Genomic DNA, 26767 nt, shown 5'->3' with positions numbered 1-26767 from the left:
TATAAGATAATTTACAAAATAGGCAAATGTGATATAAGAGTGAACTTTTTTCAGCAGTGTGTATTTATGATCTGGAATATGCTGCCTGGAAGTGTTCTTTTAATCTACTCATGGGACTTGGACATCACTGGCTGGGCCAGCATGTATTGCCATCTTTAGTTGCCCTTGAGAACATAGTGGAGGTAGGATCTATTACGATATTCATGAGGACATTAGATGGTTACTTAGATAGAAATGACATTCAAGGTTATGGGGAAAAGCCAGGAGACTGACGCTAACTGATAATGCTGCTCATTCATGAGCCGGTGCAGTCACAATAGCCTGTCCAGCCTCCTTCTGTACTGTAACAATCCTGTGGTTCTATCTCACTGGAACACACATCACAAAACATGAAATGATTGACTTGCAGATCACACTGTTGTACAAATTTTCCATTTCTTTCAGATGACAGATATTTTGCAACTTGTTCAGGTATAAATACTTGGGTCCAAATCAGAATTTTCTGGATTATATGAGGACATTGTAATGCCTAACCACACATATGAACTGGGAAAATAAATAGTAGATATAAATATTAACTTTAAACATGTAATAGCAATAAAACAGTAGTAAAAAATGTTTTGTTTAACATATTCAATGATTGTATATTCAGTATTTCCATAATTGCTCAGCTAAACATCTGCTGATGATGCTGAGTTGTTTGGGTTCTACTCAAAAAATTTCAGACAGCTGTTTATTCCGACAATGGGTTTCTGGACTGGAGAGGTTATAACGTAAAGCAGAATTGTAATATGAGATGGTGGCAAATAAATTAAATCTTACTTTTTTAATTTGTGTGGAGTGTTTTTTTGTTTATAAATGTCCCCTTCGCTTAACTGCATCTCGTGATTGAGAATTTTTGTTCCACTCCAGTGACAAGTCAGCACAGTCCAAAAGGAGCACTTTATTGATGTTGGTATGAGACCTTGGATAAATTATTTTTTATTCATTCATAGACTGTTAGTGTCAGTAGTAATCATTCTTAAGAATATGGTTTAACTGCTGCAGTCTGTGTGGTGAAGGTACTTCCATAAAGAGTGCCAGGATTTTGACTGAGAATTGTGATCTAATTCCCTTCAAGTCAGCATAGTGTATGACTTGGAGGGAAATTAAGAGGTGATGGTACTCCTATACACCTGCTATGCTTATTATTCTCATGGATAGAGGTTGCATTTTCAGGAGATCCTGTTGAAGAAGACTTTGTAAGTTGCTGCATTGCATCTTGTATGTAGTATAAGCTACAGTGCACTGAGGTTGTGGTGAAAGCAGTAAATCATAGAATCACTACAGTCTGGAAACAGGCCCTTCGACCCAACAAGTCCATACTGACCCTCTAAAGAGTAACCAACCCAGACCCATTCCCCTACCCTATATTTACCACCAACTAATGCACCTAACCTGCACATCCCTGAACACTATGGTCAAGTTAACATGGCCAATTCACCTAAGCTTTGGGAGGAAACCCACGCAAACACGGGGAGAACGTGCAAACTCCACACAAACAGTCACTTGATGCTGGAATCGAACCCGGGTCGTTGGTGCTGTGAGGCAGCAGTACTGAGCCACCATACTACCCCTTCTTGAAGGAAGTGTGAAACTAAGCTTTTGGATATCATTTGGGTAAATATAGAAGACACTAAAACAATACTTGAAGAAGCATACTGAAGACTCATGGTGAACTCGTCCATATTCTTCCCTGATTTATAAGATTCAAGATATATATGTGGATAAAAAGTGGCTCATTCCATCCCTAACAGCGGTTTCTTCATTTAGTCATATGCCAAATTTGTGAAAAATTAACCTGATCACATGGATGAAAGTAGGCTAATCACTCCTCTATAAAAATGTGTCAATACAGAAAGGACATTGGTGGCACAGTGGCTTAGTGGTTAGCACTGCTGTCTCACAGCACCAGGGTCCCAGGTTCTTCAGGCAACTGTCTGGAGTTTGCACGTTCTCCCCGTGTCTGCGTGGGTTTCCTCAGGATGCTCCAGTTTCCTCCCACAGTCCAAAGATGTGCAGGTTAGGTGAATTGGCCATGCTAAATTGCCCATAGTGTTAGGTGCATTAGTCCAGGATAAATGTAGGGTCTGGGTGGATTACTGTTCGGTGGGTCGGTTGTGGATTTGTTGGGCTGAAGGGCCTGTTTCCTTATTGTAGAGAATCTAATCAAAGACATATGTCAGATGAGTAAAAGATATTAATAGTCACAGTTCGTTCAAAGAGCCAGTACAGGTATGATGGGCCTGTTGACCTCTCTTCATGCTCTGGTTATAACCTGATGGCAGCCAACTTTTTAGCACATTATTTCAGATTTCAGTTCAACTTATGCTGTATGAGTTTTGAACCACATAGAGTACAAAGGTAAAGAATATTACAAAATAAACCAGATGTGGTTGTCAAACGTTTATAATAGCATATGGGTGTATGCAAGTGAATGGCCTTAACATTTTAAATATTGCATATTGTTCCAGAAGTAGCCAATAAAGTTTATAACTTAGTAAATAATCAAATTAAAATGACAGTTGAATGATTAACTTGTAATTGATTTTAAAAGGCCTCTCTACAGGGCTGTGTCAATAATTGAAGAAAGCTAATCTTTCTCTCACCAGATTACTCCAGTTTTTTTAGGAAATTGCAATGTTCTTAAATATGGACCAAATCTCCTCCAAAAACTAAAATCTGACTGTTTGCCAGTGCCTAATAAATAGTTGCTGAACACAGCATAAGAATAGAGAAAGGGTAAATATAATGGGCCCCAATAATTAATCAACTAAAAATTAAGACTACCCAACGATAAATCAATGACAGAAAAATTAATCATAACCACTGCACCCCAATTATTCACTGGTACATACATGCCAAGTATGCTTCAGTACTTCTTATAAAAGTTTAACCCAATATGTATATGGTTGTATTTGCAATACGTTGAAGTGCTATCTGGAATCCGTAAGGCAAATCCATGCTGGAGCTGTTATACATACAATCCAATTCTCTGTAACAAGCCACACGCTTTTTCAGTCTCATTGGAAATGATCCGACTACTTTCACTTCATGTCCAATTACTTCTGCTTTGAATGTAATGCGGAAAGTTGCATCAGTTGTAACATGTCTACGTTGTCTTTTTTAAAAACTCCACTCTCTGACGTCATGTAGCATTTATTTCAGCTGACTGTCCAGCCCTGATTTCTAGCTGGGTATCAAGTTGAACAGCCCCAGTAAATGCTACATTCCTTCTCACCCAGTTTGAAGGCAATCTTGAAGCTCCAGTGTGCAGGTTAGGTTTATACATTCATTATTTATCATAAACAGAAGCCAGATGTGATTTGACAACTAATATTTAACTATCTCCTCATCTGTGAAAAAGCAACTAGCCCAGTGTTGTTAGTATTTTAATAACTTGTATTGAGTGTAAGAACAGTCCAATATGTTGCTCTTCCTATGTGTCTAAGAGGAACATTTTGAACTATGTGAACTTGTGAGTGGTGTCTTGATGGTAAAAATCTAGTATTGCTAATAGTATTGGCCGGAAGATTTGGATGTGATAGATTGAGTATCTTTAATACGCTTCAGAAATAGTACAACATTTGCAGCATTTAAATAAACCCAACGATAGCATTGGATACGGCATTTAACATCTTCCTATAGGAAGCTGGAGAAGCAGAATAGATGACAAAGCATTGTATGCCATGCTGACTGAATTTGGAAGGAGGCTCAGGATGATCATAAACATCAGCACAGACCAGTTGGGCTGAGTGGACTGTTTCTCTTTTGTACTCTCTGTAATTCTATAATGTCAGGCCAATCATATTACAGTAACTGCAAGTAGAACGATCCTTTCTGTAGTTGGTATGAGACTAGCTCCAATCTCTTTTAACTTCTTGACTCATTGTTTTTCAGAGTTTAATAAAACTTTTTCCCAGAACATCTGAGGCAGCCCCTCCACTCCGAGACTAAGCTGCAGTTGGAATATTTGCAAATGCTATAAAAGAGAGATGGAAGTGAGCTACAGGCACCTGAGTTCAGGTTCCTTGTAAATAATTGACTTTGCCAACTTTTAATGCTTTCAGTGCAGTGTAAATATCAACATGCCTTGTTTAACCTCATGTCTTTGCAACTTCCTTCAGTTATTTGTTCTGTGACCACAAAGACAGATATAAGTGAAAGTACTGTCAATAATAAAAGCTTATAGTGCTGGAAATGCAGAGCCATTTGATCAACTTCCCACTCAAAGATTAACTTTTTTTTTATGGTGCTGATTGATCTGTTGTGCCCTTCCTGTTTTAATTTCAGGTACACCTGGTATTTGCATTTTTCTCTCTTTATCTCTTACAATATTTAATCCCTGTCAATCTAAATGGCAACCAAACACCTAATAAGATATGAATTTTACACAAAATATGAATACATTTCCTTTCTGAAAAGATCTTTGACATGAATATTTTAGTACTGGATTCAGCTTGTGCAGTGCAACGGGAAGGATAGTTGTCTTAATTTGAATAAAATATTCTTTTTCTATTTTGATTCTTATCCTCTCACATACATCGTATTTGTTGACAGAGCAGGTAAGTAGATCTAAGCCTCTTCTATGTTCATCACTTCTAATCTTACTCTGGTTTGATGGAGAGGAGATTTGTCTACAGTAAGATGTCTGTAGGAAATGAGTCAATTTCTACTTAAAATATTCTCAGAATATGAACATGCAGGCAAGGCTAGTATTTATTATGTATCCCTAACTGCCTTTGAAAAAATTGGAGGGAGTGGGGAGAGAGGGGGTGGTTGAGTTGCCTTCTTCAACTGTTGCCTGTCTGCATGGTGTAGGTGAACCCACGATACTTATAGGAAGTACAGGATTTTGACCTAACCAGAGTGAAGGGAGGGCAGTAATATTGCCATTTAGGATAATGCATGTCTGGGAGGGAAATTTGCAGGTGACCGTATCCCCATATGTATGCACCCCTCATCTTTATGCTTGCCGCAAATTACCAATTTGGCAACTTGCTGCAATGTGTTTATGGGTCATATCCATGGGATGCTGATGGTGAAGGGAGTGAATGTTTACGGTGATGGTTGGACATCAAATCAAATGGACTATATTGACTTGAATGGTGTTGCTTTTGGTCAGTGTTTTTGCAGCTGCACTCATCCAGTGAAATAGAGAGTATTCAGAGCATGCTTGACCTGTACCTTGTAGATGATGGAGATACTCCATGGAGTCTAGAAGGATGCCACAATATAACCAACCTCTCGGCTGCTCTAGTACTCACAGTATTTCTGTGGCTACTGCAGTTGAACTCACCATTTTGGTGCATCCACCATTGTTGAGTTTTATTAAGAACTTAATGGCAGTCATAAACATTGAGAGGTTTTGAGTGCCTGTGACTCCCCTTAAACGTGTGTTTGAAATATCACCACCTTTTAGCTCCCATCTTACCAACTGCTGGAAAGACATCTAACAACTATGACACGGCTATATGGAGGATCTGTGATGGAAGAACAGATGAAATGAATCAGGGCACCACAACAGAGGAGAGAAGAGAAGCATTTGTTGAGAAATTCATTATTTGGTTGAGAATTTTCCAATCTGGAGACATGAGAGTTTGCTACTTAGTGAAAAAGCTTTGTTGTAGTAAATGGCTGACTTTCAATTTCACACTGGCTATTGGATGCATTTATTTTTCATAAAATTCCAGGATAAATTGGAAGCTTGGTTATTACATTAACAGTGAACATTTATTTTCATTTGAAGTTTATAAAACAGATAGAAAATACTGTACTGGGTATGCATAGTAATCCAGTCAGTGTGGATGATGTTTAATATTAATGTGCTTTTCCCTTTTAGATACTCACTGGTCTACACATTTCCAGCATTTTTGTTTCTAATTTGGGAGCTGCAGCTGTCCACATATGTTTTTAATCTCAATTTGTGAAGAGAATCTGGCTTCTGAATGAAACAAAGTAAAACGACCCATATACCACAAGAAAGTGTTTGTATACTGTATACTACAGTACAGCTGCTTCGAATTAATAAAAAAAATGACTTAATAATTTGCAGTCCTGCATCCCCAATATACTACAAACTTATCAGCAATGACCCATAAACTAAACAAAATGTTAAAACTGCCGTTGTGCTTTGATTTTTGAGATACTGATCTTCAGGCTGATTAATCCTGAACTCTCAGTGAGTCTCCAGTACTTTATGGAGACTATTGGTGAAATCGTGCAATCCTGCTCCAACTCAATTACTCAAGATGAATGCAAAGAATTCCACCCCCATTTTAAAATCCTAACATACTGTTACACTGTAGGCATCGTGAGTTGTCAGTTTGCCTGTGATCAACAGTGCCAACGGAAGTCTGCTTTTCACTTTTGAAACATGGGAAGGGAAGAAAGGTAGAACTGAACCTCCTAATGAAGAAATATTGTCTTATTCTTTGCAATGCTAAGATTACCAACTCTGGTTGGACGTATTGCTGGAGAACTCATTGCATCATCTTCTATCTCTGAACATGCTGCTGCCACTCTGCCCTCGTGTGTTACACGTGTTGACAAATCTCCTTCCTTTAGTGCAGTGTACGGAGTTTCTTCATTATTTAATTAAATGATTCTTCACTGTCAGTCAAACAACAATTTCCTTGTTTCTAATACAGTTATAGGAAATGGAAGTGCTTCTAGAGCATGAAATCAATTATATACAGTTGTTATAAAAACTTTGGTGATTTTTCTCTTGGTTCTCTCAGGAAGGCAGCCTGGAGGTTAACCTTTAATTTCTCAACACTCGAGGCCATTCCTGGAACATCAGCAGCCTCAAGGCTGTGCTTTTAGATGTAGAGCCCTACCCTCTGAGGCCTCCTCTGTACAACTCGCTACCTCTCATTCTCTTGCAATCTACCACGTTGATCAAGCACTTGAGAAGCAAATGCACAGGAGGGATTTAATAGTCAAAACACTATTTTCAAAAGAGAGAAAGAAAATGATAGCTAACCTGTAACAAAATTTATTTTTTAAAATTTAAAAGCCAAGGTGAAAAGTTAAAGGTAAAAACTGGAGTACAAAGCTGCAGCGATGTTGTAATAAGTTAAAGAAGACCAGATTGATAAATCCGCTTGCAGTAATTGAATAATGTTGAGCCTGCCTTGTAAAGGCTGACAGATTGTGCATGATAGAAGTAAGTGAGATGTGATAAAGGCTCATAATACGTTCTTGTTGCTTGGAAACTTGGGTTCCATAGTGGAGGAAAATGCATAGCTTTAATTTGTATTTGTGGATTGTTTGTATGAAGAAGAGTTTTTAGTTTCATTTTATATTTGCTGTGTGAGTGGCTTGGATGTCTGAAGATTTGTTTACATGCAATTAAATATGTCTTTAAAAGACTTGGGGTGAAGAGTTCAGTGTATTAGAACAAAAGATAGAAGAGGAAAAATAAACTACTGTTGCCTAATGACAGATGTTCAGCAACACAAAGTCAAAACCATCCAGAAGCAGTTAAGCAGTATGCAGGTCTATTCAGAGAGAAAAGGTCTATACCAGCAAAAGTGCCGTTAATAGCAGTCTTCAAAGCAGTGAGTGATGAAGAAAACTACTCCGAGCTGCTTAGAGAAAAAAACCCTCCAGAAACAGGATATTGTGAAAGGCATGAATGTAATGAATCCAAGTTAAATGTTAGAGGGTTTCAGTAAGAGACATTAACTAACAAAAATAGCATAGAGTGAATGTGTAAATAGAGTCCGAGAGATGTACAGCATAGAAACAGACCCTTCAGTCCAACTCACCAATCCAACCAAATATCCTAAATTAATCTAGTCCCATTTGCCAGCACTTGCCTTTATCCCTCTAAACCCTTCCTATTCATGTACCAATCCAGATGCCTTTTAAATGTAATTGTACCAGCCGCCATGATTTCCTCTGACAGCTCATTCCATACATGCACCACCCTCTGCATGAAAACATTGTTCCTTAGGTCCCTTTTAAATCTTTCCCCTCTTACCCTAAACCTATGCCCTCTAGTTCTGCACTCCCACATCCCAGAGAAATGACCTTGTCTTGTTACCCTATCCATGCCCTTCATGATTTTATAAACCTCTATAAGGTCATCCCTCAGCCTCTGATGCTCCAGGGAATACAGTCCCAGCCTGTTCAGCCTCTCCCTATAGCTCAAATCCTCCAACGCTGGCAACATCCTTGTAAAGCTTTTCAGAACCCTTTCAATCTTCTAAAAATAAACCAACAACAACGATACCAAGTGAACAAGCAGTATTGGAGTGGAGACGGTTGTGGGCACCTCAAATGTAACATACAGAAAATAAACAGAAACCACACAGTAACAGAAGCAACAATGATCAGTCTTTGTCCAAAGTGACTCCGACAGTGATCCTCTTAGCAGTGATGTCCTTCAGTCAGGTCTGATTGGCCACCATGGTTTCTGCAATGGATTTTGTGTGGAAAGTAGAAATATGGCAAATAAGTGTTCAATGTTAAGATTGGTGCATTAGATGGTGAACAGTCCATTGATGGTAAACTAAGCTATTATCTTTATCTTTCTCAGTTAACAAAAGATGCGGGGTTCTTTTAAGAATTTCTGTTAATCTGTGATACTTCCAGTTTTTCCTGAACTTTCCAGTTGCAGTGTTCATTTTCCTAATTCCATGTCTTAAACCATTACTGTTCACCTTGATCGTTATCTTGCAACAGCATGCTAACATACCTCCCGGTCATTTGTAGAAAGTAAAAGATTATTCTGTGATTGGTTTTCCAGGTTAAAAAAGAGGAGTGAAACATAGTTTGCTTGGGATGGAGATCCATTTTGGAGACATATCAAAGAAAACTGTCGTTAGAGGTTCTGATTTGTGAAACTGTTGCTTTAGGAGTCTGGGGACCTCCTGCATAATAGTGTAATGACATTGTTGAGGTGGAAATATCCACAATCTGAGGAAGAGGTAACAGTTGCTTGGGAAGGAGTATCTAGGAATAAAATGGTGACTTAGCTCAGACAGAGGTAATGGCAGTTGGGAAGGAAAAGCCTGCAAAAGGGGCCTGCAAAAATGCCAGTGAAGGATTTCTCCGTCTGGTCTGAATGAAATCAGCTTCTTTCTTAATTTCTTGCCTTCTGCGCATTGCGTGGCAGTGCAAAACCCTGGAACATTCAAGGAAAATTCAAGCCCTCCTCATTTACAGTGGGCTAGGAAATAAAGAGCCATACATTCAAGAAAATTTCATATAATCATGTGAACAACCAAAACTGCTGGAATGGGAAGTGGTTGACACATTGCGTTTTATCATTCCCCCCACCCCCCCACCTTCGGCCATGCCTTTTGGTCTAATTACTCACAGGATGTGGTTGTCACTAGTTGAATCAACATTCATTGCTCATCCCTAGTTAGCCTTGGGAAGGTGGTGGTGAGCTGCCTTCTTAAAATGCTGCAGTCCATTTGGTATAGGAGCACCTACGATGACACTAGGGCGGTGTTCCTGGATTTTGACACAGCGACAGTGAAGTAATGGCAATATATTTCCAAGTCAGTTCAGTGACAGACTTGGAGGGGCACTTCAAGGTGGTGGTGTTGCTATTACCTGCCGAATGCTTTCTTCCAGATGTATAATAGTGTCAACTATGGGTCAGGTGGTACCACATTCGACCATTGAGCTAAAGGGAGAGACTGAACAGGCTAGGGCTGTTTTACCTGGAGCGTTGGAGGCAGAGGGGTGATCTTATAGAGGTTTATAAAATCATGAGGGGCATAGATAGGGTAAATAGACAAAGTCTTTTCCCTGGGGTGGTGAAGTACAAAACTAGAGGGCACAGGTTTAGGATGAGAGGGGAAAGGTATAAAAGAGACCTAAGAGGCAAAGTTTTCATGCAGAGGGTGGTGCTTGTGTGGAATGGGCTGCCAGAGAAAGTGGTGGAGGCTAGTACAATTGCAACATTTAAAAGTCATCTGTATGAGTATATGAATAGGAAGGGTTTGGAGAGATATGGGCCGGGTGCTGGCAGGTGGGACTAGATTGGGTTGGGATATCTAGTCGGCATGGACGGTTTGGACTGAAGGGTCTGTTTCCATGCTGTACATCTCTAGGACTCTACGACTCCATGATTCAATAAATTGTGGATCCAGGGAGCAAGCCAGGAATTAAACACAAGAATCTAGGCTGACACTGCAATGTTGCATTGTCAGAGGTGCTGCAGTTTACACGGCACACTAAAATCTCTGAAGGTCCTGTCTGCCAGATCATGTGCCATGGAATCTTTTAAAAGAGGAATAGAGAACGTCTTCCATGTTTAAACAAGATCACTTCAAGCATTCTGAATGCTGTTTAAATGTTTATGTAATTGGAATGCTCAGTAATAAAGAATGCATCAGCTCCAGTGCTTTAATTAGGCCATATAGCTTGTTATTGCCAAGATTCTCACACACACTTTGGTTTTGAAACTGATCAGGTGATCATTTTGAATTAAATGATGGAATTAGCAATGTGCTATGACACTGACTGCACCCTATCAGATGGACATAAAGGATCCCACGCACAATTTGAAGAGGAAGGAAGTTCTGCAACATTTATCTCCCATCCAGTTATCAGATTGTCTGGTCATTGCTGTTTCTGGGAGCTAGCTGGGTTCAGTTTAGTTGCAGTGTTTTCTATTACAAAGCACTTGATTGGCTACAAAGTATTTGGATTGTCTGAAGGTGGTGAAAGATGCCACCCCAATTGGCCAGAGTTGAACGGTGGTTCAGGTGGTTCTATCATGGTGTTAATAATGCCAAAGCTGCGGGTCCAAAATCCTATACACGCACTCACACACACACAGTTTGTGTTGAGCCCCAGTGTGGGGGTGTTTACCATGGAAGGCTTGTTTAGACAGATTTTTAGTCTTACAAGGAAGTCGGTATGAGGGTTATTGCTGGGATGGGAGGTGTGCACGTTGACACAGTGATGACAAGGAAAGTAAGTTTAAAGTGAACGTCAAGACAAAATAGGGATACAAATAGGTTAAGTGAATGGCAAAATTTTGGAAGATGGAGAATACTGTGGGAGAACTTGAAGTTTTCCATTTTGGCAGGAAGAATAGAAAAACTGTACATTATTTAAATGGTGAGAGACTACAGAGCTCTGCAGTGTGAGGGGAATCTGGGTGTCCTAGTACATGAGTCAAAAAATTGGAGTATGCAGACTCAACAAGTGATTTAAGAAGGTGAATAGAATGTTGCCATTCATTACAGGAAATCAAATATAAAAGTAGGAACGGTTTTTTCAACAACTATAAATGAGCCTGTATTTGGGGCACTCTGTCCAGTTTTGGTCTCTTTACTTGAGAAAAGTTACAAGTGCATTAGAGACAATTCCAAGAATGTTCACGTGACTGAATCCTGGCACAAAAGGGTTAACCTATGTGGAAAGGTTGGACAGGTCTGACCTTCTATCTGTTGGATTTTACAAGAATGAGAGGTGATCTTATTGCAAAACCTAAGATCCTGTGACAGTTCGACACGCTGAATATAGAGTTGATGTTTGCCCTTGTGGGAACATATTTTTCTCTCAGAGGCTCATCATCGTGTTCCCCTGACCTGAAACATTAATTCTCTTTCTTTACACAAACGTTATCTAGCCTATTGAGCTTTTCCAGCTTTTTTGTTTCTTTATAATGTCATTTTAGAGAAATGTAGAATACCTATTGTTGTCCACGTACAGCAGCTATTTCCTCCCTAACACGTTCCATCTCTGTAAGAATACACAAGTGTTCAATGAGAAAGGGACAAATACAGTCCACAAATGAGTTGACATCATCTTTCCCCAAACTCAAGATACTTCTCAAACTTATATTCAGACAAAGTGAGTTGTTCGCAAATATAAACATGTCAGAAATGCTTGACAAGTCAATTAACATCTGGTATAAAAGCTAGGCTAACATCTCATTAGAATAGTCTCACTCAAAGTGTTTATTAGTCTTCCTCTTTCACTTTCTGGGTAATCTTCAGCATTGTTGGAGCAGTGCCAGTATTTGTTGCTTAGTTATATATCTCTGGGCTAGTTTCTACTTCGCTTGTTCAACCAAATTCAGGTTTGTTAGATTCTTTCCGTAAGCTCATGTAACTTGGTTAAATTACTGCTTCATAATGTTAGGTTCTGTTGTTATTTCCCACCAGTATTGCTGACGAAGTGATGAGTGTTTTATTTCTATTAATTAGGTTTAATTTTTTTTATTAGGAAAAATGAATTCATTATAATTCTTTGCATCTGCATTATGTTAAAGAAGATTTCTGATGGGCATACTCTTTTTCTTAATCTTGTTCAAAATATTCTTTAAAAATTTGAGGATATTCATTGTTGTGAGCATTTTCTGTGCTGCAAGTATTTCACAAGTTAGATCTTTTTAGAAACAGCAGATTCCATAAGATTATTCATGCATTCCTGTAGCAGCCTTGTTGCAGATGAAATATTGATAACAGCTTGATCTTCATTCTGATCCGCTGTTAATGAAGGTTTGATTTTTAATAGTTTTGTAAGGAGGATGAGCCTTCAAGAGATGAGCAGTAATTTGAATTGAACATTTACATTATTCTGGCTTCCTGATTAAAAAAGCAAATTCATCACTTCGCCAGTGAACCCAGAGAGTGACTTCCACAAAACATTTTTAACAGCAGCTGCTAGAATGGGTCCTTGCTGACTGTAACATGTAACAGTCTGTGATGGCGATGAAGTGGATGAATTGTAAACACTTTCTTTGTATATTTGAGTGTTCAAGGCTGTAGGTCACATGGTGGGGGGTAGGGGGGAGTCATGGGTGTGCTGAAAGTGCGCAGCTGAAAAGCATCATATTAAGTCCAAGCAGAAAGATGTGGAAGGGTTGAAGTGATAATATTAGCCTCTGTACTGGTGCTTGGAAATTATTTCTGTGTTTGATTTGCCTCCAGATGGACCTGATGGAATCCCTTTGGTTTAGGTGGCACATGTGAGAGTTTGAGGTAAGAGGTCAGCTTCTATTGGTACTTTGGGAGACTACTAAGGTGTATTTACGAGCCCTGATCATTTTGTATTCAACAAGTAGAAGGAGGCAGAGAGGGGAGCAACAATGAAGGCTGGAGGCCCAGCTGAAGGTAGCTGAAGAAGCACATTATATTAGGCCTTCAGTGGTGAAACTGTAGCAGGTCATGGCTGTCCGGGCTGCTCTTGAGTCATTGCTCATACAGGTGGCAAAAAAAGACGTCTCCTTTGCTAGTCAAAGATTGTTTGTTTGAATTTGGAAATAAGCCAGTTAGATATCTGGCATATCTGGCTAGAAAGAAAAATGCTTCTCAGTCCATTTTCTCTATCAGAGAGTGAGCTGGTACAATGACCTGTGAGTTGAGGAAGATCAATACTAGATTTAGGGAATACTTTGCAGTGTTATACCGGTCGGAGGGCGGTGAAGATGGTGCAGTGAGAATGCAGTACTTTTGTGAGAACATGGATCTCCCCAGTATAAACACAGAACAAGCCTCTTATTAAGTGAGCATGTGACGATACAAGAGGTGCAGGAAGCAATAAAGCATCTCCAGGGTGGCAAAGCACTGGGACCAGGTGGATTCCCGAGTGAAGTTTGTAAGGAGTTCATAAATGTGTTGGTAGACCCACTTTTGGGGATGTACAGCCATTCACCTACACAGGATTGTCTTCTGTCCTCTCTCAGGGAGGCTAACATCTCCCTCATTTTAACAAAGGGGAAAGACACCGAAGATTGTGCTTCTTACAGACCAATTTCACTGTTGAATGTGGACTTTAAATTTCTGTCAAGTTTGCCGGCCCTGAGGTTGGAAAAGGTCCTATATTATGAAAGAAGGTAAGACTGGTTTTATCAAGGGCCGCAGCTCTTCCAGCAATATCAGGAGAGTACTGAACATAGTGTAGGCATGCCAGCGAAGATTGATCCCTGGTTTGGTCGTCTCCTTAGGCGTGTAGAATGGCCGTACGTGTTTGGGGTCCTAGAACGTTTGGTCTGGGAGGAGCCTTTGATAGATGGCTGGCGGTGTTGTGCAATGATCCTGAGGTGGCAGTCGTTACAAATGGTACTAATCGGATAACTTTAGTATTGGGAGAGACAGTCGACAGGGATGTCCTCTTTCACCACTGTTATTTATCTTGGTAATTGACCTATTAGCCGATGCCATCAGGAGGGACCCGGAAATAGTGGCGCCAAGGGTAAGAATGGGGGAGCATAAGATCGCTCTCTACGCTGACGATGTCATTTTGTTCTTGGCCAATCCGGAGAAATCTCTACCCCAATTGATTCAAAAAATTAATTTATTTGGCACTTTCTCTGGATACAGGATTAACTTCACAAAATCAGAAACCATGCTGGTGGGGCGATTAGTGGAGGTGCCTGATCTGAAGGATGGAGTGCAGTTCCTGTTTAGATGTTCGTCAGAAAGGTTTTCATATTTGGGAATTTCTATTACCCCTACCTTCCACCAGCTGTACAAAGCTAACAATGCACAATTACTGGAGAGGATAAAACAGGATTTGCAGTGGTGGGAGGGACTATCGTTATCATGGTTAGGCCGAATAGCCCTGATTAAAACTAATGTTCTTCCTTGCCTGTTGTACTCCATGAGAATGCTCCCCTTGTTGCTACCCAGACGAGAGTTACGGAGGCTCAGTGGTTGGCTTGGGTCCTTCATTTGGTGTCGTAGGTGCCCCCTAATTAAATTTACTAAATTGCAATTCCCGCAGGGTGAGGGGGTAGGGGTGGACCTTCTGGACTTGAAGAGATATCAAATAAGCACCCTGTTAGTATATGTGGGTGACTGGAAATGGGGGATTTGGGGTCAATTTGGCTTGACGTTGAAGCCTCACAGTCAAGATGCCCCCTCAGTTAATCTATTATTCATGAATAAGATGAAATCCGTGACCGAGCAGTGTAAAAGCACAATCATTTTGAATATGGTGGAGGCTTGGAGGATAATGAGGTAAGACGAGGGCAATTGGCTTAAGACCTCACCATTTACCCCATTGGACTCCGGCTTTAAGGCATGGGAGAATAAGGGAATCTCCTGTCAGGGAGATTTATTCTTGGACCTTGTAGTTGCACTGCTATAGGCTGTAGATAATTTTTCTTTATTTATGTTATGCTCTGGAAAACTAACTGGTATATTAACACTCACCCGGTATCAAGCTTGATGAGGTGGCAGAAACCTGCTGGGAATTGCTGGAAAAATGCAGAGGATCTGGAGCATTTGCGAAGGGAAATCAGAGTTACAATGCAGCCTCTGAAATGTCCAACTTTTTCTTCGATTGAGGATTCCTCACTGTCGTGCTTGACAGGGCCCTTGGCTGCCACACTTCGGCCCTCATGCCCTCTCTTCCCTCCCACAACAGTGAGAGGGTCCCCATTGACCACACCTATCATTCCACCAGCATCCACATCCAGAGGATCATTAGCTGTCATTTCCGCCACTTCCAGCAGGATGGCACCACCAGCACATTCCCCTCCCCCCACCTCCCCTGTCAGCCTTCTGCAGGGACCATTCCCTCTGGGACACCTTGGTCCATTCCCAACACTTCCCCATATCCCCACGGTACTTTTCTGTGCAATGCCCATTTACATTCTCCCTCCTCAGCATCCAAGGTCCAGGTGAAGCAGCGATCCACCTGTCCCACTGTATTCACTGCTCACAAAATGGTCTTCTCTACATTGGGGAGACAAAGTACAGACTGGGCAGCTGTTTTGCAGAACACTTATGTTTTGTCCACAAAAATGATCCTGAGCTTCCAGTTGCATGCCACTTCAACACCCCACCCTGTTCCCTGGCCAACATCTCTGTCTCGGGCTTGCTGCAGTGCTCCAGCAAAGTTCAAAGCAAGCTGGAAGAACTGCATCTCATTCTTCTATTTGGGGACTCTGCAGCCTTCAGGACTCTGTATTAAGTTTAACAATCTTGGGGCTTGAGCACCTTTTCCCATATCCTTCCACGACCTCCCCCACACCAATCCCCACACACCAGGCCTACTCATCACATGGGATGCTATCACAACCGCCCAATACAAATACAAAATGGCACTCATTAGAAGCTATTGATTCTCCCAGGCTGATTATTGCCTGTGTTTTGCCCGACTGTTGGGTCTGTCTCTCTGGGCTCCATTTCCACCTATTGTTTACTCCCCCCTTCTGCTCCCCACTTTATCTTCAGCATATATACAAACCTTTTCTTAGCTATCTTCAGTTCTGAAGAAGGGTCACTGGACTTGAAATGGTAAGTCAGCTTTCTCTCCACAGATGCTCTCGACCTGCTGAGTTTCACCAGCTATTTCTGTTCTTGTTTCAGATTTCCAGAATCCATCGTTCTTTGGCCATCTCGTGAAAAAAAACCCAATGATTTAAATATCTTGTCAGAAGTCTGGATGACATTTCTTTTGGAGGTCTGTCTTCCGTTGTAGGCTGTTCAGCGTCATTAACCCATTGTGCTGTGTGAGGTACTATTTAACCTGGTCTTGCTCTGTATTCCAACGCATTTTCTGGAAGTGACTTACTGACTCACAAATAAGGCTTTTTTAATAGGTGTTCCCCACTTGTGCTTGTGAGATTTTCATGCTCCACATATTGTATCGGTGATTGCTCGGGTTGAGTATGATTGTCCTCCATAAGGGACGCCTACCTGTGGGCCTTTAGATGGCGAAGAGGCCAGTTCTGGGATCCACAGTTTCTATTGCAGTGTGGGTATTACTGGATGATAATGGAGATTGGAAATGATGGTGGGTGGGCCTTCTTGATGCTCTGTCTCTCCTTGCGCAAGAGTCAGTGGCACAGTGGAGAGAGTTTTGGTAGTGTATCGTTCCCTGCTGGATGATGTCTCTCCAGTGATTCCGGTTTGTGGCCATGATCTTGCAGTTTTTGATGTTGAGATGAAATTTTTTGAGGTTGGTCCAGATGTTATCTTTGAAGCATTTCTTTTGGCCCCTGGAGCACGCTGGCCTTCCTTCAGCTGGGAGTACATGATCTGTTTTGGGAGGCATGTGTTGGGCATTCAGATAACATGACTGGTCCATCAGAGTTGCTGGTGAATTATGGTGGTGATGCTGGCTCTGCTGGCCTCCTCTCCGACGCTGGTTTTAGTGCACTTGTCTTTCCAGGTGGTTCACAGGAATGTTTGGAGAGATCTCTAGCGTTGTTCCAGTGTTGTAAGGCACCAACTGTAGGAGGTCCACGTTTCAGCTCCATATAGCAGTGTGGGAAGGATAGTGAATTTAGTTTGAGCCTAGGTCATGGTCTTCAAACACCATTCTTCTGAGTCAGGCATGGGCTCCACTAGCATTGGTGTTGCATTTCTGCAGTGAAGTTGGCCATGGAGGAGAGAAGGCTGCCATGTTATGGGAAGTAGCCCATGTTTTCAAGGGGATGGTTGTTGACCCATATTGTAGGAGGCAAGGAGGATTATTGGGTGGAGGTTGATGGAGTACGAGAGTCTTTTTTTATATATTAAGGGTATCGCAAGATGGGTGGCATGGTGGCTCAGTGGTTAACGCAGCTGCCTCACAGCACCAGGGACCCAGGTTCAATTCCAGCCTCAGGCTACTGGGTGTGTGGAATTTGCACGTTCTCCCATGTCTGCATGGGTTTCCTCTGAGTGCTCTGGTTTCCTCCCACAATTCACACTGTAGGCATTCTATGATTCTATGAAAGGTAAGGCCTAGGAGCTTATATGCCTTCGCAAAGCCATCCAAGATACACTGCAGGTCTATGGCGGAGCGTGCTGCGATGGTGTTGTCAGCATATTGAAGCTCCGAGATGGAAGTAGTGGAGACCTTGCCCTTGGCCTTGAACCTATTAAGGTTGAGTAGCCTGCCGTCCAGATGGTAAATGATTTGTATTCCCGTGGGCCGGTTTTGGCCAGTGAGATGGAAGATGGCAGTAATGAAGATGATGAACAGAATGGTTATGATAATGCAGTCCTGCTTTACCCCGTCTCCACGGTGAAAGGCTCCGACTCCAACCCATGGTTGCTAAGCACTGTCTGAGACATGTCATCATGCAGCAGCCTTGGTAGCTGCCCGAGAGCCTGGTGGTTATGTTAAAAGGCCCTAGTTAGGTCGATGAAGGCCATGTAAAGCAATTGTTTCTGTGCGTGACATTTTTCCTACAGTTGATGTGCTGTAAAGAACATTCTTCTCCCCCTCCAACTCTATTTTGATTTAGTCCCTACCCTCCCCTTCACTGTTTTGATCACACAGCACTGCCCTTTGATGTGAAGGGCAGTGCTTGTCACTGGCCACTCGGGTGTTTTCCTATCTTCCTGGAGGTGGAAATTGAATAAAGATTTGTACACCTTGTGTCTCTCACTTTGTCTCACACCTGCACACACACACCATGGGTGCTGGGGAAAAAAAAAACAAAAAGAAAGAACATTCTTCTGGATGGATGGAAGCCATTCTGCTTTTCAGGGAGTATTTCCTCAGATAATGGCAGCAGTCTATTGACAAGGACACATACAAGTACTTTGCCAGTGGTTGAAGGAGATGCCTCTGCAATTCCCACAGTCAGCCTTGCCACTCTTCTTAAATATGGTGCCAATCTGATCATGCGTGAGCTCCGTGGGGAGTTTTTCTTTGAGCCATATCTTCAAGGGCAAAGCTTGCATGTGTTCATGGAATTGTGGGCCACCCTCCTTTAGGATCTCTGCAGGAATCCCATCAGGCCCTGCATCCTGGTTGTTTCTTAGGCTCCTTATGGCATCTTGTACTTTCGTTACACTGGGAAACTCTCCCATATCATTTTGCTGGATCTCTGGAGAATTTGGTTGATGATTTCCAAGGTAACACTGGTAGTACAATTCAGGAGTTCTTGTAAATGCTCTCTCCAGCGGGTGTTTATTGCCTCATTGTCCTTAAGCAGATTTTGTCCATCTTTAGAGCCTGTGGGTGGAGGGGGGTGTTTGAGCACAAGTAGCTTAGAACAAGTACTACCTTGGTGGTGCTGAAGACGTCTCTTGTGTCACCGGCATCTGCTGCTGCTGCTGGATTTCCAAGGCCTTATCAGTCCAACAGTCAGTTTTGAGCTCCCTTACCCTTTTCAAGATGTCAGCCTCAGCTTTGGCATCATTGTCATTCTGCCAGTCACAGACGGCTGTCCTTTTCTTGGTGATGAGTTGTTCAATTTCCATCAAGAGTGTGGTGTTGGAAAAGCACAGCAGGTCAAGCAGCATCTGAGGAGCAGGAGAATCGAATTTTCAGGCAAAAGCCCTTCCTCAGGATTTTGCCCAAAATGTTGATTCTGCTTCTCCTTGGATGCTGCCTGACCTGCTCTGCTTTTCCAGCACCACACGTTCGACTCTGATCTCTGACATCTGCAGTCCTCATTTTTCCTGTTCAATTTCCATGTCATTCTCCTCAAACCAGTCCATATTTTACTGAGAATGGTCAATTTAAGCAGACTCCAATATTTTCTTAGTTCCTCTGGGTATTTCCAGGGTAGGTTCCTTTTAGCAAGTGAGACCTGTAGTTGTTGAATAGTGACTGTGTAACCCAGACTCTCAAGGTTGAATCTTGGCCAGGCCTGCTTCTTCTGACCTTTCTTCTTTCTCTGTAGTCTGATGGACATTGTGGAACAGATAAGGTGGTGATCAGTCTGGCTGATCATAGCCCTGGTGACATTCACGTCCCAATGGTCCCTGGAGTGAACAATGACATAATCTATGAGATGCCGTTGTTTTGAGTGTGGGTGCCTCCAAGATGCTTTGAATTTGTTTATCTGATGGAAGAGTGTGCCTGAGATTGTGAGATTGTACTCCGTGTATTTTGTGAGAAGGACTCCATTGGAGTTGTTGTTGCCAATACCTTCCCTTCCCTTCCCGTGGTGCCATTCCAAAGGATGTAGTCTCAACCAACCCTCGCATTGAAAGTCTCCAAGAAGAATTATCTTCCCCTCCTTGGGGAATTACTTGATTACAGAGTGTGTCAAGGTTGGCATAGAAAGCATCCTTTGCTTCCTCCTTGAAGTCAAGGGGCAAAAGTGATCACACTTGTGGCTATCTGGTTGTTGGTGAGCATTAGGCGGCTTGTCACGAGTCAGTCGTTGATCCCCATGGGAGGTACAATAGACAATAGGTGCAGGAGTAGGCCATTCTGCCCTTCGAGCCAGCACCACCATTCATTATGATCATGGTTGATCATCCTCAATGAGTATCCTGTTCCTGTCTTATCCCTATAATCCTTGATTCCACTATCCTTAAGAGCTCTATCCAACTCTTTCTTGAAAGTATCCAGAGACTTGGCCTCCACAGCCTTCTGGGGCAGAGCATTCCATACACCCACCACTCTCTGGGTGAAGAAGAGGTAACTGATGAGTTAGTTCTGAATTGCTAATCCAACACCGTCAATTGTTGGCTCATGAGCAACCTGCCCTTTCCAGAAGAAGGTGTAACTACCTTTCACCTCCTTCAGTTGCCCTTCATCTGTAAGGTGGGTTTCCGAAAGAGCAGCGAGGTTAATTTGACATCTCTTCAGTTCTCTGGCTATAATCGCACTTCTCTCGAGTCAGTCACTGTTAGCTGGGTCCTTCAGGGTTCTTACATTCCAGGTTCCCCAGTTGATTATTCTTCTTTTCTGACTGCATGTGGGCGATCCCTCTGGACGCGGTAACCCAGTCAGGGGTTTTGAGGCAGGCTACATTGGGGAGACAGGCCGCCTACTTGCGGAACGTTTCAGAGAACACCTCTGGGACACCCGCACCAACCAACCCAACCGCCCTGTGGCTGAACACTTTAACTCCCCCTCCCACTCTGCCAAGGACATGCAGACCATGGCAACACGACACCTGGAGGAAGAGCGCCTCATCTTCTGCCTAGGAACTCTCCAACCACAAGAGATGAATGTAGATTTCTCCAGTTTCCTCATTTCCCCTCTCCCCACCTTATCTCAGTCTCAACCCTCAGACTCAGCACTGCCTTCTTGACCTGCAATCTTCTTCCTGACCTCTCCGCCCCCACCCCCTCTTCGGTCTATCACCCTCACCTTAACCTCCTTCCACCTATTGCACTCCCAATGCCCCTCCCCCAAGTCCCTCCTCCCTACCTTTTATCTTAGCCTGCTTGGCACACCCTCCTCATTCCTGAAGAAGGGCTTATGTCCGAAACTTTGATTCCCCTGCTCCTTGGATGCTGCCTGACCTGCTGCGCTTTTTCAGCAACACATTTTTCAGGCTATCTTTAGGGCAGCCTTTCCAGTTCCGCTCACCGCAGTGATCCTAAACAGGGCTGCCCAGTGGTGAGCGGAGCTGCTGAAACGCTCTATCCGCCTCATCCAGGAGCAAGACATTGGGATCTGACACCCTCACCCAATGTGTCCATTTGTGACTAGGGGCTTCCCGCTACCCCAGTCCTGCCCTCTCTGCCACTAGTTGATCACCATAGGACTTGTGTCCAGGATGTAAGTAGGACCGGTGCCTTGGGAGGGTGACTCTGTGTGACATGTTTTGATGTGGGGAAGCTGGTGCACAGACAGCCACTACATGGACCTTGGCCGACAGGGGTCAAAGCCCAGTGGCATGGAGACCAAGACAACTGGTGGCTCTTCCCTCTTGCAGCCCTTTGCAACTGTTGCGATGCTCTGATGTAAGCTCCGCTTTCATCCTCTGCCTGCTCCTCCATTGAAGTCTTAGATTAGATTAGATTAGATTCGATTGCCTACAGCGTGGAAACAGGCCCTTCGGCCCAAACAGTCCACACCGACCCTCCGAAGAGTAACCCACCCCTCTCTGACTAATGCACCTAACACTATATGGGGCAATTTAGCATGGCCAATTCACCTGACCTTCACATCTTTGGACTGTGGGAAGAAACCGGAGCACCACAGAGGCTCCCTGCCTCATTCCTGATGAAGGGCTTTTTTCCGAAATGTTGATTTTCCTGCTCCTCGTGTGCTGCCTGACCTGTGGTGCTTTTCCAACACCACTCTAATCTTGACTGCTAATGTGTACTATTGTACTGTGGTATATCAATGCTGCTTATGTGTGCTGTTATACTGGAAGCCTTTCCTGCTCTTTTGCAGTCAAAATGGAGAATTCTCACCTTTTTTACAGGTAGAATAGAGGGTTCCTGCCAACTGTGAGCAGCTTTTTTGCTGTTTTTGTGGATGAATCCCATTCATGCCTTAAAGAAGAATCACAGAATCCCTACAGTGAGGAAACAGGCCATTAGGCCGAACAAGTCCACACCGACCCTCTGAACAATAACCCATCCAGACCCATTCCCCTACCCTATGACTCTGCGTTTACCCCTGACTAGCGCAACTAGCCTACATCCATGATCATTGTGGGCAATTTAGCATGGCCAATTCACCTAACCTGCACATCTTTGGAGTGTGGGAGGAAACTGGAGCACCCGGAGGAAACCCACGCAGACCCAGGGTGGATGTGCACACTCTACACACAGTTGCCCAAGGCTAGAATCAAACTCTGGTCTCTGCCGCTGTGAGGCAGCAGTGCTATCCACTAAGCCACCATGCTGACCAGAAGAGAAAGGAACAGGAGGTCGTCATTTGATCCCTCGGGCCTGCTGTGCCATTCAATAGGATCATGGCTGATCTGACATTCCTCACATCCACACTCCGACCTGCTCCCAGTAATCCTTGATTCTCTTACTGATTGAGAATCTACCTACCTCAGCCTTAAACGTACACAAGGATCCTGCCCCCAGAGCACTCTGCGGCAAGGAGTTTGAAAGAGAAGTGCATGATTCCTGTTCCTGTTGGCTTCACTAAATGAATCTTGATGCGTTATGGTTACCTGTTCTCTTCACGGCTTTAATAAATCAATCCTGCCCTTTGTGGCTCCATAGAAGAATCCTGATCCTTTACCTGATTTCCCTAGACAATTTGCATTGTTTGTGCATGACTAATAATCCTTATTCATTCACTGTTTTTCCCTGGAAGAATCCAGCCATCTGTGTGGCTGAAATAATGGAAATCATGCCTTTTCTGTGGCTTCAGTTGTCTCCTGACTTTCTTCTTCCAGGAGAATTTTGTCTGTTTAAGCTTCTAATTTGCCCCTCTATCCCTTTAGTTCTGGCTTTTTAACATTCCCAGATCAATGGTCTCATTGTAAGTTGCTTCTGTGGTCTTTTATGTCTCTTACGGTTGCCATGTCTTGTGGTGTGTGTTGCTGTGGTGGTGACGCTCAGTCTGAACTCCAAGTACTTTACTCATTTCTAGCTTCCCAGCTTGTAAACTGCACCTTGTTGTTTTGGAAATTTCCTCTTGCCCATGAGAGATTTCAACTTTATACATGGAGCCTCCGAATTCCATGCACTCTCTGGACTTGACTAAAAAGATTCAGTTTCTTGGCACCCAATGCAATCTTGAGCCATTATTAAGGTTTGACACCTGTTCCAGCTCCATGGGGTTGCTAGCTCACTGCTGTGCCTGTCTTACTGTGTGGGAAATGCTTTTTATTTTTTGGCTGAGATTCTGTTTTATAGAGCCTTGCCACGTGGTTCTCTTCTGCAGGATTTCTGAACGTTCATCTCTTTCCCCCGCTGGCTCTGTGCACGAGCAGTCATCTCGAAGTTGTGTCTGAAGAACCTTCAGATATCCAGCATTCTGTGGGATGCGGATAAATGGGATCGCCACCATTTGGCCCCATGTTGTAAGATGAATCCTCACCACAGTGTAAGGTCCATCTGATAGATTTATCATCTTTACTCCTGTGTGCTACTATCTAATTTTATTGATAGACTGCTAAATACTGACACGTTAAAGGTAACAAAGTGAGCTAGTGTTTTCAATTGGTTATTTTAAAATGCACATGGAACATAATTGCATCTAAAAGGCTCTTGTGGCACAGCGGTAGTGTCTGGTAATGAACGAGGAGGCCCATGCTCACGTCCTCCTCACTCCTGGAGTGTGCAAGGACACATCTGAATTGGTTGACTAAAAATATCTATCAAATAGTTCTTTCTACTAGAAAATAAGTAGAAAAATGGGGACTGAATAATAATAATATAGGACCTGTTAGGGCCTATACTCAGCATGAAAATTGAGACAATCTATGATAAATAACTGGATTACATCTTATGTTAAAAAGATACATATAAAGAGTTCTTGTGGTGCTCTGAGACAGGAGCACTGGATTCAAGTCTGACATGCTTCAAAGCTATGTTAGAATATCTCTTGGAAAATATCTAAAAATACAGGTCAAGAAAAGCCAGCCAAGAGAAGAAGTATACTTGAGTGGAGTGGCAAGCTCTGTGTAAAGGAAGAAGCAAGCTTGTACAAAGTACGTTGGGTTTTCCTGTGTGTTTCATAAATAGGCTCAAGTCATCTTTAATGAAGCGTGTGAAGATACCCTCCTTGACCCAACAAGAATAGCTGATGTGCCTGTTGCTTACATTGCATGTGTGTATTGTCCATTTGTATGTACCATTGTATCTAAATGCTTTTATATGCCATTGTTCCTTACCTTGTTGAGAGAGAGAGAAACTTCTGCATTCCATTCTCTCACACACAGATTTGCAGGCAGCCTTAGGCCTCAGCTTTTTGCTATTGTAAGGAGCAAGCTTGACATAAATCCCAGAATACCTCTCCCTTGGTGTCTTTCTATACTTTGCCTTATTCCTAAGATTTCTCATTTTACTTGCCTACAAAAAAGTTTATCTAATAAAGTCACAGTATTTGTGAATTACAAGATTCAATGTTAATTTCTTAGAATGAAGTTAGATTCTAACCGTTAGGTTGCTAACCAGAATGCTAATGGTTAAAATCTAACAACCTTAGGTTTAATCTGATTTTATGCAGGTTTCTATCCTAGAATATACATGCATAATCATAAGAAATAGGAACAAGGTAGGTTTGGCTCAATGAATGGATAAGCCCTTCCTGAAGAAGGGCTTATGCCCGAAACGTTGATTCTCCTGCTCCTTGGATGCTGCCTGACCTGCTGCGCTTTTCCAGCAACACATTTTTCAGTTCTGATCTCCAGCATCTGCAGTCCTCACTTTCTCCTCCTCAATGAATGGATATGTTTTATGTTTATAAAAATTTCTGTGTGATGCTGGATATCTGCTTGCATTTGCTAAACAGACATTCATTTGTTGATAATTGAAAACAGCAGCCATTGGCACTAAGGAAATAAATACATAAAACTGTTTGTTATGTGATGTATCCTTGTCCATCCTAATACATGTACTCCCAATCAGTGTTAGATGTGTTTGTGTAGGAGTTTAATAAAGATTCTTTGAAGTCCAATGTGTAATTACTAGTTTGTTAGAAAGAGGCAGAATCTTTTCAGGAATACAGTGCATTTTGGTAGAAAGAGTGAGGACAGCATATAGACAATAATGGATAGAAGGTCAGAGAGATGTCAAAAGATTTTTCAGTGTTTGCAGGTATCAAGAAATGGATCAAAGGTGAGTAAATAGAGTTATGGTACTGATCACTCATGATCTGAAAGACCAGAAAGAGCCAGAGGTCTCCTTAACAATTCAAATACACCAATCTCTAAACATAGGAAAAGAAAATAGGGAAGCTGTAGAAAGAGACACACAATACTAGATTTTTTTTGAATAGCAGTAAAAATACAAAAGCAAAGAGCATTGCCAAATCATTGTCTCGTCCACAGTTCCTGTCTAATCAGATGAAAGGAAAAAGGCTGTAATGTTGTGTCCAGTTTGGAGATTCCTTATCACAAAAATGTCAAGGACATTGAGAAGGTGCAGGAGGGATTCAAGGATGAAAAAGTTTAATTAGGAGGGGTTATTGTGTATTCTGGGATGTTTTCATATGAATAGAGGGTGTTAAGAGGAAGTACAATGGAGCTGTTCAAATTTGAAATGTTTTGATGAAGTACCTTGGATAATGGACTTATGCTTGTAGTTGGTGACTCAGGAACAGAGGGCACAATTCCAGACTGTCACTGAAATGTTAGACTTGGACTGAAATTTATAGCTTACCAGAATACTGATGGCAGCAGAATGTGTTTGTACAATAATATTTTAAGAAGTAAAGAAACAAAAAGGGAGCTGGGAAATAGTATAACAGACTGAGGCAGATATCTATTCCAGAGAACTGGTATAGGGTGATGGATGGAGTAGCCTCATTTAGTTCTGTCAAAGTCCGTGCCATTTGTTCCTGAAATTCTGATCTTGAATTATCTACATACTCGACTCTGCCTTAATCAGCCCTGTCCTCAATTTCAGCATAACAAATACTGAAATGTTAATTGCTAACAAAATAACATGACTGGCAAGGGAGCAAGTGGCATCATTAAATTGGAAATATAAACTCTGCATGCTCTGGATATACATATTAAATAAGACCAAATATTAGCAAAAGCATTCTTGCTGCAAAGTTTTGCTTGTTGTGATCTTGATTACGACTTTGTTTGCTATGTTGCTGGATCATTTGTTTTATAATTTTGCTGACGTTTTGTTAAAAAGAAGCCCTTTTCAACAATATTCTTATTAACTTGAGGTCAGTTTAATATATTCCGAAGAAGCCAACCAGAGCTCCTGGTGTTTGCAGGCTAATTAAGAGGCAGATCATCAATAACTAGGCTGCAGCAATAAATTTAAAATAACATGAGAAAGAGAAAAATGATCTAAATAAAATACTTCCCAGTCTTTCAACAATTTTTTTATTACACTAACAAAACTCCTAATACACGTGGGAGAGAGCTGCATGTTTCAATCTGCATCACAGTGATCGCTCAAAGACAGATGAACAGATCCCGACCTGTATCGCACCAGGCAGTAAAAGTAGTAACACAGTCTAA

The 26767-nt window shown here is 42.1% G+C and overlaps 1 protein-coding gene across 3 annotated transcripts in view; it reads left to right on the top strand.

Moving 5' to 3' along the window:
• LOC122564836 (serine/threonine-protein kinase Nek6) overlaps positions 1-26767 on the top strand; it is a 272209-nt gene that overhangs the window by 40728 nt on the left and 204714 nt on the right. The window contains exon 1 of one of the 3 annotated variants that reach the window (XM_087998434.1): positions 12980-12998. The exons of the other annotated variants lie outside the window; for them this stretch is intronic. The gene's annotated coding sequence lies outside the window, so the exon portion shown is untranslated. Of the gene's footprint in view, positions 1-12979; positions 12999-26767 lie in introns of those variants that run through there. 3 annotated transcript variants of the gene reach the window in all.

This window comes from Chiloscyllium plagiosum, unplaced genomic scaffold, assembly GCF_037043375.1.
Source record: "Chiloscyllium plagiosum isolate Xiang-an unplaced genomic scaffold, Cpla_swu_hap1 HiC_scaffold_21, whole genome shotgun sequence".
Classification (NCBI taxonomy): Eukaryota; Metazoa; Chordata; class Chondrichthyes; order Orectolobiformes; family Hemiscylliidae; genus Chiloscyllium; species Chiloscyllium plagiosum.
This window is presented reverse-complemented; position numbering and strand designations above follow the sequence as displayed.